The sequence below is a fragment of the Oncorhynchus clarkii genome, chromosome 21 (genome assembly GCF_045791955.1).
Source record: "Oncorhynchus clarkii lewisi isolate Uvic-CL-2024 chromosome 21, UVic_Ocla_1.0, whole genome shotgun sequence".
NCBI lineage: Eukaryota > Metazoa > Chordata > Actinopteri > Salmoniformes > Salmonidae > Oncorhynchus > Oncorhynchus clarkii.
In genome coordinates, this window is record NC_092167.1 from 36394594 (window position 1) to 36412151 (window position 17558).

General features: G+C 43.3%; 1 protein-coding gene across 2 annotated transcripts in view; it reads right to left on the bottom strand.

The window, feature by feature from the left end:
• Window positions 1-17558, bottom strand: part of LOC139378979 (adhesion G protein-coupled receptor L3-like) — a 300766-nt gene that overhangs the window by 106598 nt on the left and 176610 nt on the right. The window lies entirely within an intron of this gene.

The following is a 17558-nucleotide window of genomic DNA, read 5'->3' on the forward strand; positions in this document are numbered from 1 at the left end:
TGTGTTGTTGTGGAGGCTTCTGTCATCCATGATGGACCATCTCATCCTAAATCGAGGACTACACTCCTCGGTATCAGATGGATGTAGCTAGAGCAGCACTGGACTGGCCTGAGGCTGCAGAGGAAACTTGGTGCTCTGCACTGGGCTGACCACTTTGTCTCCCATTCCATGTACCAGAATGTTGCCACTGGTGAGGACATGCTCACCTTTACTGTTAAGGTGAGGCTGCAAGTTCTACCAACAAAATACAACCTTATACTCTGGTACCCTGAAAACCATGATCCCTTCTGTATTTTACACCCTGAGTTAAATGTAATGGAGTCTGTTTGACATGTTGTTAATGGTTGCAGTTCATACAAAGACCTAGGGTACATGGCCTTCAGATTGCATGCCAGCCTAAGAGTGGTGCATAACAACTGACTAGGTACCCTAATGCAGGAGGCTAGCTGTGTGGAGGAGAAGGTGTTTCAGCCTTTATGGAGGAGACTAGCTGTGTGGAGGAGAAGGTACTGCTGTGTTTCAGCCGTTATGGAGGAGACTAGCTGTGTGGAGGAGAAGGTACTGCTTTGTTTCAGCCGTTATGGAGGAGCCTAGCTGTGTGGAGGAGAAGGTACTGCTGTGTTTCAGCCGTTATGGGGGAGCCTAGCTGTGTGGAGGAGAAGGTACTGCTGTGTTTCAGCCGTTATGGGGAAGCCTAGCTGTGTGGGGGAGAAGGTGCTTTTTGTTTCATTAAGTGTCCTTGCATCAACAACCTTTAAAAATAATTTATGATGTAATGTAATTTGTGGATTCAAAAAAGTATTTAAAATGTGTTTGTGTACATACCAAGCATTTCTGCATAACAAGTCAATAACATAATTGTAGCTGTGTGATTCCAGAGGGGGGAGAAGGAAGACAATGGTGTCGTAAATATGACATTGTTTTTCTTTGTCTCCCCGCGAAGCGGATTAGTGATGTGTGGGTTCAACCCGCAGTCCCCGTGGTTATAGCTGTGGGGCGGGCGGTTTTAGAGTCATGAAATATTCTGTGGATTAAGGTCAGATGGGTGCCAGGTGGGTTGAATAAAGAGAAAACAATTCATAAAAAAATGTCTAAATGTATAGTTTGTGTACAACTTATTTATTTATAGGCTACATTTATGTTTTTTCCATTATTTTTAGGCTATCTGGCATTAGTGTGTAAGCCTATAAGCTTTAGGGCCTAAGTGTACGCGTGCGTGCCAAACAGCCTACACGCTAATCGCCAAATGCTTTTGGGAATGGGCAGAAAAAGTACATGTCAATCTACAGAGGAAAAAAGGACAGTGTCGGTGTTTTTCAATAGAAGAAAAGCTGCGAAATGGAGAGACTAAAATAAAGATACGGGAGGGCCAGTAATGTTTGCTCCGCAAAAGAAGCAGAGATGACAGAAAACTTTACTGATGTCAACTATACTGAACAAAAATATAAAACGCAACATGCTAAAATATCAAAGATTTGACTGAGTTACACTTCATATGACGAAATCTGTCCAAACAAAAAAAGCCCTAATCTATGGATTTGGTTGGTCGTAGTCAGTCCCTGGATAGGAGACCAGATGCTGCTGGAAGTGGTGTTGGAGGGCCAGTAGGAGGCACTCTTTCCTCTGGTCTAAAAAATATCCCAATGCCCCAGGGCAGTGATTGGGGACACTGCCCTGTGTAGGGTGCCGTCTTTCGGATGGGATATTAAACGGGTGTCCTGACTCTCTAAGGTCATTAAAGATCCCATGGCACTTATCGTAAGAGTAGGGGTGTTAACCCCAGTGTCCTGGCTAAATTCCCAATCTGGCCCTCAAACCATCACGGTCACCTAATTAATCCCCAGTTTACAATTGGCCCAATCATCCCCCTCCTCTCCCCTGTAACTATTCCCCAGGTCATTGCTGTAAAAGAGAATGTGTTCTCAGTCAACTTACCTAGTAAAATAACAGATAAATAAAAATACATAAAAATGTCACATGACTGGGAAAGCAGATATGCATTTGTTGGTCACAGAGACTTTTAAAAAAAAGGCCTTACAATGGGCCTCAGGATCTCCTCACGGTATTTATGTGCATTCAAATCGCCATCGATAAAATGCAATTGTATTTGTTGTTCGTAGCTTTTGCCTGCCGATACCATAACCACACTGCCACCATGGGGGCACTCTGTTCACAACGTTGACATCAGCCAACCCGTTGCCAACACGACCCAATACACATGTTCTGCATTTGAGACCGGTTGGTTGTCCTGCCACATTTTCTAAACGATGCTTGGCTTATGGTAGAAAAATGAACATTCTGGCAACAGCTCTGGTGGACATTCCCGGCAGTCAGCATGCCAATTGTGCACTCCCTCAAAACTTGAGACATCTGTGGAAATGTGTTGAAATGACAAAACTGCACATTTTAGATTGACATTTTATTGTCTCCAGCACAAGGTGCACCTGTGTAATTATCATGTTGTTTAATTAGCTTCTTGATATGCCACACCTGTCAGGGATAAAAACAAATTTGTACACAACATTTGAAATAAATATTTGTGCGTATGGAAAGTTTCTGGGATCTTTTATTTCAGTTCAAGAAACATGGGACCAACACTTTACATGTTGCGTTTATATTTTTGTTCTGTGAAGATTGAAGCATTAATTTCATTCTATCGATTTAGGAAAGACAAACCCACACTGCTCTTACCAGTTTTACTGTTCTTTATTAAGCTTTACGTATTGTCCTCAAGGCCTTTGTCAAAGCTTTTGTCGATTTTGTTGAATATTGTTGATTTATGACATTCTGGTGAGCAAGGCTTTATTTAATCTTCTAGGGCAACATAATCACAGAAGATATGCTGCATGTATCTAATTATAGACAAGTTGACTAACAAATAGTCTACCAAAATGGCGGAAATTATAAGCAGAAACATTTAGGCAAAAGAAAATCCTGCACCCCGACAACAAATCATCACAAAGTCGGGCAGTTATGGATGGGTTATTAGCAATTGCAGGGGTGGGTGACCAAACAGCTGACCTGTACACCACAAGCGCAGATACACATTAAGGATTCTCTTATGATCTTGTTTCCCTGAGGTCTTGGGTTAAGGGTTTGATTCTACACACAGCCCCCTCCCCCCCACTTACACCTTAGCTATCACAAAGGCAAACACACCGTAGGCAGATCTACAAACACACACCCCTACCCCCACCACACACACACAAACAAACACACCCCCCTGCATCATTACAATCCCCCATGATATGCTCATCAATCATTTCAGCTAAAGCCCACCTCTACCTCCACTCTCCTCCCTCCCCTGCTCTCCCTGATTGCATTTATAAACAAGCATCTTATGACTGTGTGGTCTAAGCTTAGCTGTAAATGGTTAGGGCCAGGATGGAAAGGTCAGGCCTCATAACACTCCAGCAAACAGTGGGAGAGGGCAGGCTAATCAATGACACACACACACACACACACACACACACACACACACACACACACACACACACACACACACACACACACACACACACACACACACACACACACACACACACACACACACACACACACACACACGAGGAAGACAACAATAACACACACTTCCTCTTATAAAGGGAGCTGTCCCTTTAACTCTCACCTCTGTGGCCATTATCTTGTGTCTTAGTGGGCCCCAGGATATAGGAGGTAGAACCCTAGGGAAACCTAGCTCTCTGGAGAATAGAGGTTAGTTCCCATATCCACTCTGATGCGGCAATCCATTCCAAATGCAATCATGAAGCAGGCGTTTGCTCTTCTACAAATAGTTAAGTGCAGCAAAAGTGACAAGCATGATCGACGATGCTGATACCATCCTACAATAAAGGGGGATAATACAGGATGAAAACAGGGTCCTTTTTGTGTGGCCTGGCTGGTCTAGCGGTAATGCTGCAGCCTCTGGCACAACTGTCTACAGTGACAACCTACTACCATTTGACACAATCTCTCTGCATCATTTCCCACTGCCATCCTCTCTCTCTCTCTCTCTCTCTAGCTGTTCCATAAAGTTAGAAAATACCTTAAAAAGTAAATGAAGTAGTACAGGGGCTTTTGTGTAAGTGTGAAGCATGTTACGTTGACCATGTGTAAGCCTATGGTAGGGGTATTTATATCCAGCCTGGAGGTCCAGAGGTCTGGACTACTGCTGCTTTTCTGTTCTACCTGATAATTAACACCCACCTGGTGTTCCAGGTCTAAATAAGTCCTTGATTAAAGGGTAAGAATTACACATCAGCAGTGAAACACATTCAGTGGCATTCAACAACAAACAAGTATCCCGCTATCTGAGTAAATATATATATTTTTTTTCTAGTGGTAAAAAAAAAAACAGTTTCAAGGCTTTATTCTCTCCAACAAACAGTGTGTTGGAGTGTTTTTAAGATCCCTAGGTATCCGTCGACTGCTGTGGGGCTACTCCATCAATAAAGACTATCTTGACAAGCATCCTATTTAATCAAACTAACAGGAGGCACAGAGGCATCGTTTTCCCTAATCGTAATGAACATTTAATGACGCCCTATAGTACTTTTGCCTGCTCACAAAACATACGTGCACATCATACTTAAACGTATACAGCCACTGTTAATAACACACATTGTGTACATGTGCACCCGCCCACACACCCACCCTAATGTGTCATATAACGCTCTTCTTCTACCCGCCAATCAAAAGAGAACGAACGCAGAAATAGGTCTAACGTGTCTCCCTTCGTCAAAGACTTTAGCATCGCCATCAGCAATAACAGTAACGCGTTAACGTTAATCTGTGCTACAATGCACAACGGCTCCTTGCCTCCTTCCGCAGAAATCATCATATGGAGTGATGGAGGGGAACATATCCCAGAGCACAACGTTACATCTACCTCACTTGTTCACAACGCTTTCTATTTATTCATCCATTTTTAAAGGGATAGTGATGAACATCTCTCTATGGTTATGTCCCAAATGGCATTCTATTCCCTATATAGTGCACAACTTTTAACCAGAGCCCTATAGGCCTACAGTGACTTCAGAAAGCATCCATACCCCTTGACTTATTCTACATTTAGAAAATGTAATTCAAATATTAAAATCACCCATCTACACACAATAGCCCAATTTGAAAATATATTAGCACATTTTTTGAAAGTGAAATTCCGAAACAGCTCATTTACATAAGTATTCACACACCTTTGCTATGAAACTCCAAATTGAGCTCAGGTGCATCCAATTTCCTTTGATCATCCTTGAGATGTCACTACAACTTGACTGGAGTGCACTTCCGGCCAATTCAATAGTTTGGAAATGTCTATATAAGGTTGCACAGTCGACAGTGCATGTCAGAGCAGAAACTATACCATGAAGTCTAAGGAACTGTCTGTGGATCTTGTTTTGGTCACATGTCCAGGAATGGCTGAAGAATTAGCAATAACTTGGTGATTTGAAAAGTCATAGTCAAATCGCTCAATAATATAATAGTTATAGCCAAAAAATGTATTTAATTTACAATCTGTAGAAACTATGAGAATAGAAAGGTTCCGAAATTTTATGAAGCATCACAGCACAGTTGAAAAAAAATGGCAAACAGAAATCCAATATGGATGGTGTTAAGGGAGATGGGAGGGATTGAACGGAGCTGAAGGTTGGGACTAATAACAACAAGAGAACAAAAGTTAAATATACTGAGTCTGTAAAATGTATATAGGTATATAGACTGCACCAGATTTGCCAGTTCTTGCTGTGAGATGTTACCCTACTCTTCCACCAAGGCACCTGCAAGTTCACAGACATTTCTGAGGGGAATGGCCCAAGCCCTCACCCTCTGATCCAACAGGTCCCAGACGTGCTCAATAGGATTGAGGTCCGGGCTCTTCGCTGGCCATGGCAGGACACTGACATTCCTGTCTTGCAGGAAATCACACACAAAAAGAGCAGTATGGCTGGTGGCATTGTCATGCTGGAGGGTCATGTCAGGATGAGCCTGCATGAAGGGTACCACATGAGGAGGATGTCTCCCCTGTAACGCAAAACGTTGAGATTCCCTGCAATGACAATAAGCTCAGTCTGATGATGGTGGGACACACCGCCCCAGACCATGACGGACCCTCCACCTCCCAATCAATCCCGCTCCAGAGTACAGGCCTCAGTGTAACGCTCATTCCTTAGACGATAAACACGAATCCGACCATCACCCCTGGCGAGACAAAACCGCGACTCGTCAGTGAAGAACACTTTTTGCCAGTCCTGTCTGGTCCAGCGACGGTGGGTTTGTGCCCACAGACGATATTGTTGCCTCTGGTGAGGACCTGCCTTACAACAGGCCTACAAGCTCTCAGGCCAGCCCCTCTCAGCCTATTGTGGATAGTCTGAGCACTGATGGAGCGATTGTGCGTTCCTGGTGTAACTCGGGCTGTTGTTGATGCCATCCTGTACCTGTCCCGCAGGTGTGATGTTCGGAAGTACCGATCCTGTGCAGGTGTTACTGCGAGGACGATGTGAGGACGATCAGCTGTCCGTCCTGTCTCCCTATAGCTCTGTCTTAGGCATCTCACAGTACGGACATTGCAATTTATTGCCCTGGCCACATCTGCAGTCCTCACGCCTCCTTGCAGCATGCCTAAGGCACATTCACGCAGATGAGCAGGGACCCTGGGCATCTTTCTTTTGGTGTTTTTCAGAGTCAGTAGAAAAGCCTCTTTAGTGTCCTAAGTTTTCATAACTGTGACCTTAATTGCCTACCGTCTGTAAGCTGTTAGTGTCTTAACGACCGTTCCACAGGTGCATGTTCATTAATTGTTTATGGTTCACTGAACAAGCATGGGAAACAGTGTTTAACCTGTCTTGGGCAGGGGGCAGTATTTTCACCTCCGGATGAAAAGTGTGCCCAAATTAAACTGCCTGCTACTCAGGCACATAAGCTAGGATATGCATATAATTACTAGATTTGGAGAGAAAACACTCTAAAGATTCCAAAACCGTTAAAATAATGTCTGAGTATAACAGAACTGATATGGCAGGTGAAAACCCGAGGAAAATCCAACCAGGAAGTACAATTATTTTGAAAGGCTGTTTTTCCATTGAAAGCCTATCCACCATACAAAGACTTAGGACCCAGTCTTTAGGCCAGTCTTTAGGCATTGTTTCAGGCTTTTACTCTGAAAAATGAGGGAGATACGCTACTTTCAATGAGTGGACAGTGGACATTTCCAGACATGAGACAAGCGTGTGATCGGGAGCGAGCCTTTCTTGTTTCTCCTTTTCTATTGACAAAGCTTTTGTCCGGTTGAAATATTATTGATTATTTATGACAAAAACAACCTGAGGATTGATTTTAAACATCGTTTGACATGTTTCTACAAAATTTTATTGTACTATTTTTTTAAACTTTTCGTCTGGACTTAGTGCCCGCACCTTGCGCATTCGGATTACTGGACTAAACGCGCAAACAAAAAGGAGGTTTTTGGTCATAAAGAGGGACATTATCGAACAAAACACACATTTATTGTGTCACATGAAGTCCCGTGAGTGCCCTTTGATGAAGATCATCAAAGGTTAGTGATTAATTTAAATAGCTATTTCTGACTTTTGTGAGCCCTCTCCTTGGCTGGAAAATGGCTGTATGATTTTCTGTGACTAGGCGCTGACCTAACATAATCGTGTGGTGTGCTTTCGCCGTAAAGCCTATTTGAAATCGGACACTGTGGCTGGATTTACAAGATGTTCATCTTAAAAATGGTGTATAATACGTTTGAGGAATTTTTGGCCCGCCCGTTCCAAGACCTGAATCCAATTGAGCACATCTGGTACATCATGTCTCGCTCCATCCACCAACGCCACGTTGCACCACAGACTGTCCAGGAGTTGGCGGATGCTTTAGTCCAGGTCTGGGAGGAGAGCCCTCAGGAGACCATCCGCCACCTCATCAGGAGCATGCCCAGGCGTTGTAGGGAGGTCATACAGGCACGTGGAGGCCACACACACTTCTGAGCCTCATTTTGACTTGTTTTAAGGACATTACATCAAAGTTGGATCAGCCTGTAGTGTGGTTTTCCACTTTAATTTTGAGTGTGACTCCAAATCCAGACCTCCATGGGTTGATACATTTGATTTCCATTGATAATTTTTGTGTGATTTGGTTGTCAGCACATTCAACTATGTAAAGAAAAAAGTATTTAATAAGAATATTTCATTCATTCAAATCTAGGATGTGTTATCTGAGTGTTCCCTTAATTTTTTTGAGCAGTGTATATATTTATATATATATATATATATATATATATATATATATATATATATATATATATATATATATATACATATAAAAGAGAGAGAGCAACAAAGCGATATAGGGGATTGGAAATTATGCAGGCAATTATATTGATGGAGGCTACAGTACAATCTATCTGCAATATTAAAGCTGATCTACCCCCCAATAAACAATAACAACATTACATTGGTCAGGGATGTGACCAAGAACCCAATGACCACTTTGACAGAACTACAGAGTTCCTTGGCTGAGATGGGAGAACCTGCCAGAAGGACAACAGTCTCAGCAGTTTACCAATCTTGGCTTTATGGGGTAGTGGACAGATGGAAGCCACTCCTGAGAAAAAAGGCACATGACAGCATGCCTGGAGTTTGCAAAAAGGAACGTGAAAGACTCGAGAGCATTAGGCAATAGATTATGTGGTTTCATGAGACAAAAATGTAACTCTTTTGCCTGAATGCAAAGCACTATGTCTGGAGAAAAATAGTCACATGATGTGCCCTTGAGCAAGGCACTTTTCCAGAGCGACTTACAAAAGAGCAATTAGGGTTAAGAATGTCTTATAAATGACTAAAATGTAAACATTTAAATGATTGGCAGCATTCAGGACGGCCATTTTAAATTCCCTGTGACCTTGTTAAGTCAGTATTTGTGGGCCTCCCGGGTGGCGCAGTGGTGCTGTACTGCAGCGCCAGCTGTTCCACCAGAGACTCTGGGTTCGCGCCCATGCTCTGTCGTAACCGGCTGCGACCGGGAGGTCCGTGGGGCGACGCACAATTGGCCTAGCGTCGTCCGGGTTAGGGAGGGTTTGGCCGGTAGGGATATCCTTGTCTCATCGCGCACCAGCGACTCCTGTGGCGGGCCGGGCGCAGTGCACGCTAACCAAGGTTGCCAGGTGCACGGTGTTTCCTCCGACACATTGGTGGGGCTGGCTTCCGGGTTGGATGCGTGCTGTGTTAAGAAGCAGTGCGGGTTGTGTATCGGAGGACGCATGACTTTCAACCTTCGTCTCTCCTGAGCCCATACGGGAGATGTAGAGATGAGACAAGATAGTAGCTACTAACAATTGGATACCACGAAATTGGGGAGAAAAAGGGGTAAAATAAAAAAAATATAAAAAATAAAAAAGTCAGTATTTGTGACACCGTATTACGCTTTCCCTTTCCCATTTTTTATTTACAGGTCAAATACTTAAAGGGCCAATCTGCAGTGGAAAGAAAGTAGACACCCCATCTTGGTTTTGGTAAAAAAAAGCAGAGGGGTGGGCCTGGAGAAATGTATCACCTCAATTTCATAGACAAAGCTATGGATGCAATGACTGACCATCCATGATATCAAAATTATCGTTTTAACCATGTTTAGTGTTTCTTTATATGTACAATGTTTACAAACATTGGAGTAAAACAAGCTTATCTTCTGGGTTCTGACAGGGTGTCACAGTTCGCTCATGAGGAATTAAGTTATATTATTCAAGAATCCATGGGCAAATCATTAATTTATAAGTCCAAAAATGGATGTAGCAACTACAGATTTCACCTTTAATATTTCAGAGATATTTTCAAAGAGGAAGCAGGCAGCACATACCAACCATGACCTAAAACCATGACCCCAACCCAGGTTAATGTTGACTAATGAACAGACCCTCAAATATTAGCGTTTTCAAATTGCACAATGAGACTATTGCTACCATGACCATACAAAGATGAGTTCACCACATAGCATACTAACAAGGCTCCAATAGCAGATCTACATCTACATTTCGAATAAGAAGTAGGCCTAATGCTCTTTTAATGTCATGCAATGCTCCAAGTTGCCGATTCTTGTATAAGAGCGTTGAATTATAAAACCCCTTTACGGGAAAAGGATGAAATGAAATGGCTGAAAATCTATCAGCTATTCACAAAATTATGAAAGATTTAGTTGTGCTCTTTCCCCTAGTAATAGGGCAATACTGACATCACAGGCGGCAGGTAGCCTAGTAGTTAGAGCGTTGAGCCAGACCCGAGCTGCCAATGTAAAAATCTGTCGTTCTGCCCCTGAACAAGGCAGTTAACCCTACATTTGCTCAAGGGGCACCGTACTACTATGGCTGAACCCGTAAAACAACATTTCACTGTGACAATAAAACATATTTTATTTATTTATTTTATTTATATATATATTTATAAATATTTATAAATATTATATATATTTATAAAAACCAGCACACCTAGTGAGTCATGAAATAAAATAATGGTTACATGATGACCAGCAAACTGCTTGGCTATTGGCTAACAAACTGCTTGGCTATTCTAAGTAATGTTGTTAGGGATACGCTTATTCTTAACCTGTTCCCACAGTCCGCTATAAGAGGCAGAGGAGGGCAGAGAAATAAAGAAAGCTCGACTATGTCCTTGAGCAAAGTTGTGTATTTTGCATGAAGCAATTACAGAAGGACAAACGGGTCAGTAGACACTCATGTTTTGGGAGAAGTCTCGTCTCACCACCTTTACAAGGACATTTTGTTGTGCTCTGTTGGTTCCTCATTTTATCTAGGAGCAAAAAAATTAAGATCAGGGTTCAAGTTCAGCGGCTATGTGAATAGAACTGTTGTCTTCACTTTTTATTCTTAGAGGGAGTCATCCTTAACCTTATACATGGTTGCCTTGAATGTCTAAAACGTTCTGCTCAGAACAGAGAAACCAAAGAATGGCCTGGGAGATATGAGTGTGGTGCAGGGCTTGAGTGACCTATTTACTTTTGCTATGTCGGTTTAGTGTTCCTATTTCAAGCTTCACTAGGTCAGTAAAACCTCAGAATGTTATGATTCAATTGGCCAAAAGACAAGTACACTTGGAGAGGAGAAAAATATTTTGAGAGATTTTTGTTTCAAAAGTAATGTAGGATAAAAAGTAGGTTTGATCATCTCCACGTCCCCAAGTGGAAAGGATCTGTGTCTGCACTACATACTCTCACTACTGGTGTCCCCCTGGGCTCAGTCCTAGGCCCTTTCCTCTTCTCTCTATACACCAAGTCACTCAGCTCTGTTATATCCTCACATGGTCTCTCCTATCATTGCTATGAGGACAACACTCCAATACACTCCTTCCCCCTTCTGACACCCAAGTATTTCTATATGCCAGGCTGATATATCAACTTGGATGTCGACCCACCACCTCAAGCTCAACAAGACGGAGCTGTTCTTCCTCCCGGGGAAGGCCTGCCCACTCAAAGAAATCTCAATCATGGTTGATAACTCCACAGTGTTGCCCTCCCAGAGTGCAAAGAACTTTGGCGTGACCCTGGACAACACCCTGTCGTTCTCTGCAAACATCAAATCAGTGACTCGCTCCTGCAGGTTTAAGCTCTACAACATCCATAGAGTACGACCCTACCTAACACAGGAAGTGAAGCAGGTCCTAATCCAGGCACGTGTCATATCCCGTCTGGACTAATACAACTGGCTGTTGGCTGGGCTCCCGCTTGTGCCATCATTCCCCTGCAACTTATCCAGAATGGTGCAGCCCACCTGGTTTTCAACCTTCCCAAGATCTCCCATGTCACCCCACTCCTCTGGACATTCCACTGGCTTCGACGAAGTTCGCATCCACTACAAGACCATGGACAAATGGAGCAGCAAGAGGCACTGCCCCTCCCTGCCTTCAGGTTATGCTAAACCCTACACCCCAACCTGTGCAGTACATTCTGCCACCTCCGGGCTCTTGACCCTCCCACCCCTACAGGAGGGCAGCTCCAGCTCAGCCGTGTCCAAGATATTCTCTGTCCTGGCACCCCAATGGTGAAACCAGCTTCCCCCTAATGCTAGGACAGCAGAGTCCCTGCCCATCTATTGAAACCCTACATTAAATAGGATACTTCAAATATTATCTTAAATAATCACCCTTCTCAAACTTTCATGAATCAACACTTGTACTTGACCCCCTCACCCCCTTCTAAACTCAGAAAAAAGAAATGTCCTCACACTGTCAAATGTGTATATGTGTAAATATTTGTATGAACATAAGATTCAACAACCGAGACATAACCTGAACAAGTTCCACAGACATGTGACAAACAGAAATGGAATAATGTGTCCCTGAACAAAGGGGGGATTAAAAGTAACAGTTAATAAAGCTGGTGGCCACACCAGATACTAAGTATTGCAGTGCATCTCATCCTCAAGGACGACACCAGATTTGCCAGTTCTTGATGTGAGATGTTACCCCACTCTTCCACCAAGGCACCTTGGAAGTTCACAGACATTGCTGAGGGGAATGGCCCTAGCCCTCGCCCTCCGATCCAACAGCTCCCAGATGTGCTCAATGGGATTGAGATCTGGGCTCTTCGCTGGCCATGGCAGAACACTGACATTGCGGACTGGCAGGAAATCACGCACAAAACGAGCAGCATGGCTGGTGGCATTGTCATGCTGGAGGGTCATGTCAGGATGAGCCTGCATGAAGGGTATGGAGGATGTCTCCCCTGTAATGCAAAGCGTTGAGATTGCCTGCAATGACAACATGCTCAGTCCGATGATGGTGGGACACACCGCCCCAGACCATGACGGACCCTCCACCTCCCAATCAATCCCGCTCCAGAGTACAGGCCTCAGTGTAACGCTCATTCCTTATACGATAAACACGAATCCGACCATCACCCCTGGTGAGACAAAACCGCGACTCGACAGTGAAGACCACTTTTTGCCAGTCCTGTCTGGTCCAGCGACGGTGGGTTTATGCCCATAGATGACGTTGCCAGTGATGTCTGTTGAGGACCTGCCTTACAACAGGCCTACAAGCCCTCAGTCCAGTCTCTCTCAGCATATTGCGGACAGTCTGAGCACAGATGGAGCGATTGTGCGTTCCTGGTGTAACTCGGGCTTTTGTTGATGCCATCGTGTACATGTCCCGCAGGTGTGATGTTCGGATGTACTGATCCTGTGCAGGTGTTACATGTGGTCTGGCACTGCGAGGACGATCAGCTGTCCGTCCTGTCTCCCTGAAGCTCTGTCTTAGGCATCTCACAGTACGGACATTGCAATTTATTGCCCTGGCCACATCTGCAGTCCTCACGTCTCCTCGCAGCATGCCTAAGGCACATTCACGCAGATGAGAAGGGATCCTGGGCATCTTTCTTTTGGTGTTTTTCAGAGTCAGTAGAAAAGCCTCTTTAGTATCCTAAGTTTTCATAACTGTGACCTGAATTGCCTACCGTCTGCAAGCTGTTAGTGTCTTAACGTCCGTTCCACAGGTGCATGTTCATTAATTGTTTATGGTTCATTGAACAATCATGGGAAACCGTGTTTAAACCATTTACAATGAAGATCTGTGAAGTTACTTGGATTTTGACTAATTACAGTGCCTTGCGAAAGTATTCGGCCCCCTTGAACTTTGCGACCTTTTGCCACATTTCAGGCTTCAAACATAAAGATATAAAACTGTATTTTTTTGTGAAGAATCAACAACAAGTGGGACACAATCATGAAGTGGAACGACATTTATTGGATATTTCAAACTTTTTTAACAAATCAAAAACTGAAAAATTGGGCGTGCAAAATTATTCAGCCCCCTTAAGTTAATACTTTGTAGCGCCACCTTTTGCTGCGATTACAGCTGTAAGTCGCTTGGGGTATGTCTCTATCAGTTTTGCAAATCGAGAGACTGACATTTTTTCCCATTCCTCCTTGCAAAACAGCTCGAGCTCAGTGAGGTTGGATGGAGAGCATTTGTGAACAGCAGTTTTCAGTTCTTTCCACAGATTCTCGATTGGATTCAGGTCTGGACTTTGACTTGGCCATTCTAACACCTGGATATGTTTATTTTTGAACCATTCCATTGTAGATTTTGCTTTATGTTTTGGATCTTTGTCTTGTTGGAAGACAAATCTTTTTCTTTTCTTCCAGAATGGTCCTGTATTTGTCTCCATCCATCTTCCCATCAATTTTAACCATCTTCCCTGTCCCTGCTGAAGAAAAGCAGGCCCAAACCATGATGCTGCCACCACCATGTTTGACAGTGGGGATGGTGTGTTCAGCTGTGTTGCTTTTACGCCAAACATAACGTTTTGCATTGTTGCCAAAAAGTTACATTTTGGTTTCATCTGACCAGAGCACCTTCTTCCACATGTTTGGTGTGTCTCCCAGGTGGCTTGTGGCAAACTTTAAACAACACTTTTTATGGATATCTTTAAGAAATGGCTTTCTTCTTGCCACTCTTCCAAAAAGGCCAGATTTGTGCAATATACAACTAATTGTTGTCCTATGGACAGAGTCTCCCACCTCAGCTGTAGATCTCTGCAGTTCATCCAGAGTGATCATGGGCCTCTTGGCTGCATCTCTGATCAGTCTTCTCCTTGTATGAGCTGAAATTTTAGAGGGACGGCCAGGTCTTGGTAGATTTGCAGTGGTCTGATACTCCTTCCATTTCAATATTATCGCTTGCACAGTGCTCCTTGGGATGTTTAAAGCTTGGGAAATCTTTTTGTATCCAAATCCGGCTTTAAACTTCTTCACAACAGTATCTCGGACCTGCCTGGTGTGTTCCTTGTTCTTCATGATGCTCTCTGCGCTTTTAACGGACCTCTGAGACTATCACAGTGCAGGTGCATTTATACGGAGACTTGATTACACACAGGTGGATTGTATTTATCATCATTAGTCATTTAGGTCAACATTGGATCATTCAGAGATCCTCACTGAACTTCTGGAGAGAGTTTGCTGCACTGAAAGTAAAGGGGCTGAATAATTTTGCACGCCCAATTTTTCAGTTTTTGATTTGTTAAAAAAGTTTGAAATATCCAATAAATGTCATTCCACTTCATGATTGTGTCCCACTTGTTGTTGATTCTTCACAAAAAAATACAGTTTTATATCTTTATGTTTGAAGCCTGAAATGTGGCAAAAGGTCGCAAAGTTCAAGGGGGCCGAATACTTTCGCAAGGCACTGTATCTTTGAAAGACAGGGTCCTGAAAAGGGGACGTTGTAACGGTCGTCGATGGAAGAAGGTGAGGACCAAAGCGCAGCGTGGTACTTGTTCATGTTATTAATTTAAACAGAATAACATCAAACAAAGAAACAAAAAGCACAACCGAAACAACTCTGTTATGTGCAAACCACACTAAACAGAAAGTATAATCACCCACAACTCAAGGGTGAAAACAGGCTGCCTAAGTATGGTTCTCAATCAGAGACAACGACTGACAGCTGCCGCTGATTGAGAACCATACCAGGCCAAACACAGAAATACCAACTCATAGAAAAAATAACATAGACTGCCCACCCAACTCACACCCTGACCATACTAAAACAAAGACATCACAAAGGAACTAAGGTCAGAACGTGACAGACGTTTATTTTTTTAGCTCTCACATTGCTGATAATCATTTTGAGGAAAAGTCTATGCCTGTGATGTGTGGTTGACTCATCTTGCCCCTGAGTGGCACAGCGGTCTAAGGCACTGCATCTCAGTGCTAGAGGCGCCACTACAGACACTGGTTAGATTCCAGGCAGTATCACAACCGGCCGTGATTGGGAGTCCCATAGGGCAGAGCACAATTGGCCCAGCATCGTCCGGATTGGAGTTTGGCCCGGGGTAGGCCGTCATTATAAATAAGAATTTGTTCTTAACTGACTTGCCTAGTTAAATTTTAAAAAATGTAAAAGAATGTAAGTCTCACTGGATTAAGAGCCTCTGCTAAATGACTAAATTGTAAAATATGGTACAAAGAACAACCAGCAAACTTCCAAAGGTGCAGAGTACAAATGATGTCAGAGGAAGGAGAAAACACGAAAATAAGAACAATTCCAAATACTTTCTGACATGTTGGTGTTTAATGGCAACATTTTTGCCAACATTCTTCAGCAGTCATCAAATGGAGTGCAGCTGTTCTTCCTTTTCTTATTAAAGATGCACCTATGACCATCGCTAAACCACCATCTTTAGTCCAATTTAAGAAATGCAGTTAAAAATGGAAACCCTCTCCATCCAGACCAAGAAAAAGTGATTGTTTCAAATGTCAGAGATCAATTGTTAAATTCAGCCACACACTCTCTCAGAACGTGAAGACCCCCCCCCCCCCCCCCCCCCAAAATGATTTAATTAATATAAAAACTAACCCCAATACCTTCCTCATCCTGCAGACTTCTTTACATGCTGCAGACGTCTTAGAAAACACCATTCCCTTGCAACACGCCATGACGCCTGCAGATGTTTCCACCTCAGACAGAGTTATGTGCTTCATTTCAAACCAGTCCTTCCTGGCTAATTAGTATTTTCCTTTGTTTCTCAGGGCTTTACGGCAGTTACAATTAGATAAGCTAGACACTCGGTTTCAAGAATGGACCCATTATTTTGAAATGAATCCACTTTTTATGACCGATCCTTTCCATTTGAATAACAGCGGTCTAGCCGCCTAGAAGACTTTACATATCGGTGAGATCAAAAGAAGAGATGTAGGCTTTGGGGTTGGAAGGAGAGTGAGCATTACTAGATAGGGACTTGGTCAGTGAACGGCTAAACTCAATAATCCTTCATTGTTAATATTTAAACTGTGTTCACACCTTTCTGCTTGGCTACGTGGTCTAGAGGTCGTGAAGTTCAAACTTCCCCTGGGGTTCACTTCAATCAATAGACAAGGTACTGTACATCAGAATCAAGAAATCCTAAAGAAATTTGTTTTTTTTATAAGTATACACACTATTCATACAAAAGTATGTGGACACACCTTCAAAATAGTGGATTTAGCTATTTCAGCCACACCCATTGCTGACAGGTGTATAAAATCAGTCATGTAATCTCCAAAGACTAACATTGGCAGTAGAATGGCCTTATTGAAGACCTCAGCATGGCACCTTCATAGGATGCCACCTTTCCATGTCAATTCGTCAAATATCTGCCCTGCCCCGGTCAACTGCAAGTGCTGTTATTGTGACGTGAAAATGTCTGGGAGGAACAATGGCTTAGCCGCAAAGTGGTAGGCCACACAAGCTCACAAAACGGGACCGCCGAGTGCTGAAGCAAATAAAAATTGTCTGTCCTCAGTTGCAACACTCACTACCGAGTTCCAAACTGCCTCTGGATGCAACGTCAGCACAAGAACTGTTCGTCGGGAGCTTCATGAAATGGGTTTCCATGGCCGAGCAGCCACACACAAACCTAAGATCACCAAGCGCAATGCCAAGTGTCGGCTGGAGTGGTGTAAAGCTCGCCGCCATTGGACTCTGGAGCAGTGGAAACGTGTTCTCTCGAGTGATCAAAACAAATCAAATTTTAATAGTCACAAATAATTAAAGAGCAGCAGTGAAATAACA